Consider the following 4,842-nt stretch of genomic DNA (forward strand, 5'->3'; position numbering starts at 1 on the left):
AGGGAATACTTGTCAGGAAGACAGCAGCGAGTCATGGTACGTGGCGAGGTGTCAGAGTGGGCACCTGTGACCAGCGGTGTCCCGCAGGGGTCAGTCCTAGGACCAGTGCTGTTTCTGGTATTTGTGAACGACATGACGGAAGGAATAGACTCTGAGGTGTCCCTGTTTGCAGATGACGTGAAGTTGATGAGAAGAATTCACTCGATCGAAGACCAGGCAGAACTACAAAGGGATCTGGACAGGCTGCAGACCTGGTCCAGCAACTGGCTCCTGGAGTTCAATCCCACCAAGTGCAAAGTCATGAAGATTGGGGAAGGGCAAAGAAGGCCGCAGACGGAGTACAGTCTAGGGGGTCAGAGACTACAAACCTCACTCAAGGAAAAAGATCTTGGGGTGAGTATAACACCAGGCACATCTCCTGAAGCGCACATCAACCAAATAACTGCTGCAGCATATGGGCGCCTAGCAAACCTCAGAACAGCATTCCGACATTTTAATAAGGATTCATTCAGGACCCTGTACACCGTGTATGTTAGGCCCATATTGGAGTATGCGGCACCAGTTTGGAACCCACACCTAGCCAAGCACGTGAAGAAACTAGAGAAAGTGCAAAGGTTTGCAACAAGACTAGTCCCAGAGCTAAGAGGTATGTCCTACGAGGAGAGGTTAAGGGAAATCAACCTGACGACACTGGAGGACAGGAGAGATAGGGGGGACATGATAACGACATACAAAATACTGAGAGGAATTGACAAGGTGGACAAAGACAGGATGTTCCAGAGATTGGACACAGTAACAAGGGGACACAGTTGGAAGCTGAAGACACAGATGAATCACAGGGATGTTAGGAAGTATTTCTTCAGCCACAGAGTAGTCAGTAAGTGGAATAGTTTGGGAAGCGATGTAGTGGAGGCAGGATCCATACATAGCTTTAAGCAGAGGTATGATAAAGCTCACGGCTCAGGGAGAGTGACCTAGTAGCGATCAGTGAAGAGGCGGGGCCAGGAGCTCGGACTCGACCCCCGCAACCTCAACAACTAGGTGAGTACACACACACACAAACACACAGTCATAGAGTTGTCAGGCAGTGAAATAGCCTATAAAGTGATGTAGTTGAGACAGGAACCATACATAGTTTTTAAGGCGAGGTTTGATAAAGCTCATGGTGTAGGGAGAGAGAGGACCTAGTAGCAATTAGTGAAGAGGCGGGGCCAAGAGCTATGAATCGACCCCTGCAACCACAAATAGGTGAGTACACACATCACTCCAAAACCCCATATAAATCGAATTTCCATTTCAACCTCTACTCTTACCTTAGTCACAGTTCCTGCCAGATCATCAAAAACTTCCTCCCTCCTGTACACTAACTGCCACCTTCAAGGCAGGCGAAATTGCTAACCTGGAGAGTGTACAAAGAAATTTCACGGCACACGCAAGTACGATAAGGCACCTAAATTACTGGGAACGGTTGAAGTCCCTTGATTTGTATTCCCTGCAACGCAGGCGAGAGAGATACATGATAATATACACTTGGAAAATCCTAGAGGGATTAGTACCAAACTTGCACACGAAAATCACTCCCTATGAAAGCAGAAGACTCGGCAGGCGATGCAATATCCCTCCACTGAAAAGCAGGAGCGCCACGAGTACACTGAGAGACAACACAATAAGTGTCCGGGGCCCAAGACTGTTCAACTGCCACCCAGCCACTTAAAGTCAGTACCTGACCAGCCGGGCTGTGGTTCGTACGTCGGTTTGCATGCGGCCAGCAGTAACAGCCTGGTTGATCAGACCCTGATCCACCACGAGGTCTGGTCTCACACCAAGCTGCGGGGGCGATGACTCCCTAAACCTTCTCCAGGTATACTCCCATTCCTTACCTTCCACGCTAGCTCTCCACTTCCCCTCCCCACAAGATTTCTCCTCCACAAGGTCTCCACCCTCCATAATCAGCCACATGAGGGCCAAAGAGGAATGTACATTAAAATAATGAATATAAACATAGATGAGATAGCAAACAAACCCCAGAAATTAATATATGAGCAAAAGAAGAAATTGCAGAACTCATCACAATCAGAGGAACTAATTTGATTGATGGATTACAGGGATACTGAATAAAGAGAAAGTCGAGAAAGCACCAGCAGAGAGGAGGAGGAGGAGGAGGAGGAGGAGGAGGAGGAGTACCATTATCTAAACGTACCGAGATCTAAGTCAAAGCTGTTTCCAGAGTGTAATGATTCTTCGCATTATATACGGTAGTTGAATGCAGTAGACTTTCTTTCGTATCATCATCCGAGGAGTGTTATTAAACCAGGGGAACCCAACCCAGTCTGGCTTCTGTCTACTCAGGTCATCCGGTTCTCTTCACAAGGACGCGATGTACGACGGATGTCAGTTACCCAGGTACCTGTTTACAACGGATGAGAGTTATTCAGGTACCTGGTTACTACGGATGACAGTTACCCAGGTACCTGTTTACGACGGATGACAGTTACCCAGGTACCTGTTTAATACGGGTGAGAGTTACCCAGGTACCTGTTTACTACGGATGACAATGACCCAGGTACTTGCTTACGACAGGTGACTGTTACCCTGGTACCTGTTTACGACGGATGACAGTTACCCAGGTACCTGTTTACGACGGATGACAGTTACCCAGGTACCTGTTTAATACGGGTGAGAGTTACCCAGGTACCTGTTTACTACAGATGACAGTTACCCAGGTACCTGTTTAGTACTAGGTGATGAAGGGCAACAGGTTTAAAGGCTTAAGATGCCTCTTAGGCCAAACTGGCTGTGAAAAATCGAAAAAAAATATATTTTTAAATATTTTAATGCAAATTCTACAAGACATCAATATTTTGATATATTTCTTATTGCGGCTTTGAGGGGACTTGAGCTAGAGTTCGTCACGGCCACGATAGCTGGAGATTCGTCTGTAAAAACTTGCATTTGTGGTCACAGTGGTGCCTATGCTAACCTTCCTATGGTGTAGAAATATACCTAGTTGGATGAATCTTATTGTGGCTAGCTGGTCCAGTGGCTAACGCGACGGTCTGGAGTTTTGAGACTCTCTGATCGCGGGTTCTATCCCCGCCCGTGGTATGGTTTGTTTGCAATCGTGTCGTTACGATTTCGTGAGTCATAAGAGAACCATGCCGGGGAGAATGAGAACCATCCTATACACTGGTGGTCAGAATGAGAACCATCCTATACACTGGTGGTCAGAATGAGAACCATCCTATACACTGGTGTTCAGAATGAGAACCAGCCTATATAATGGTGGTCAGAATGAGAGCCATCCTATACACTGGTGGTCAGAATGAGAACCACTCTATACACCTGTGGTCAGAATGAGAACGATCCTATACACTGATGGTCAGAATGAGGTCCATCCTATACACCGGTGGTCTGAATGAGAACCATCCTATACACTGGTGGTCAGAATGAAAACCATCCTATACACTGGTGCTCATAATGAAAACCATCCTATACACTGGTGGTCATAATGAGAACCATCCTATACACTGGTGATCAGAATTACGACCATCATATACACCGGTGGTAAGAATGAAGGCCATCCGATAAACTGGTGGTCAGAATTAAGACCATACTTTACACTAGTGGTCAGAATGATCACCTTGCTATATGCTGGTGGTCAAAATGTGGACCATCCTCTACATTCATTAGAATGAGGATCATCCTATTAACTGGTGGCCAGAATGAAGACCATCCTACATACTGGTGATCAAAATGAGTATCATCCTACAAACTGCTCAGAATGAGGATCATCCTACAAACTAGTGGTCATAATAAGGATCATCCTATACGGTACCCAGAATGAACACTATCCTACACACTGATAGCCAGAATGAGACCCATCGTACAATATATTGTTGAGAATGAGGATCATCCTACACTGGTAGTCTGAATTAGGATCCATCCTACAATATGGTGGTCAGAATGAGGACCTTTCTACGCACTGGTGGTCAGATGACGCCAGAGTTTCTATACTGATGAGGCTGAGGAAGAGGCTGAGGGAGAGGCTGAAGGAGAGGCTGAGGGAGAGGCTGAGGGAGAAGCTGAGGGAGAGGCTGAGGGAGAGGCTGAGGGAGAAGCTGAGGGAGAGGCTGAGGGAGAGGCTGAGGGAGAGGCTGAGGGAGAAGCTGAGGGAGAGGCTGAGGGAGAGGCTGAGGGAGAGGATGAGGGAAAGACTGATGGAGAAGCTGAGGGAGAGGCTGAGGGAGAGGCTGAGGGAGAGGCTGAGGGAGAGGCTGAGGGAGAGGCTGAGGGAGAGGCTGAGGGAGAGGCTGAGGGAGAGGCTGAGGGAGAGGCTGAGGGAGAGGCTGAGGGAGAGGCTGAGGGAGAGGCTGGGGGAGAGGCTGGGGGGTGACTAACTTGTGGGAAGAAGGAGCTAGGAAATTTGTTTTTATTTAAGGGTTTTAAGAGCTGAGGGAATTTTTTGGGGACTGAATTTGTTCCCTGGCGCCGTCACTGTCTACGCTGACTGATGGTTGAAGAGGAGACATGATAACCACATATAAGTCTATAAAACCACATGAAATAAGAATAACAAGACGCCATAGTTGGAAAGAGAGAGACAGAAAAAAAAGTGGAACAGAAGTGATAATAAATATAAACTTCTTGGCAGTGTGGTTGACCACTGGAAGAAATCCCAGTACAATAACTAATGGAAATTACAAAAACATTTACATATTAAAACATAATAATATAAGATTTCATTCGGATTTTTAACCCCGGAGGGTTAGCCACCCGGGAAACCCCAAGAAAGTCAGTGCGTCATCGAGGACTGTCCGTCTTATATCCATTGTGGTCCTCAGA

Source organism: Cherax quadricarinatus, chromosome 10, assembly GCF_038502225.1.
Source record: "Cherax quadricarinatus isolate ZL_2023a chromosome 10, ASM3850222v1, whole genome shotgun sequence".
In the NCBI taxonomy this organism is placed as follows: Eukaryota; Metazoa; Arthropoda; class Malacostraca; order Decapoda; family Parastacidae; genus Cherax; species Cherax quadricarinatus.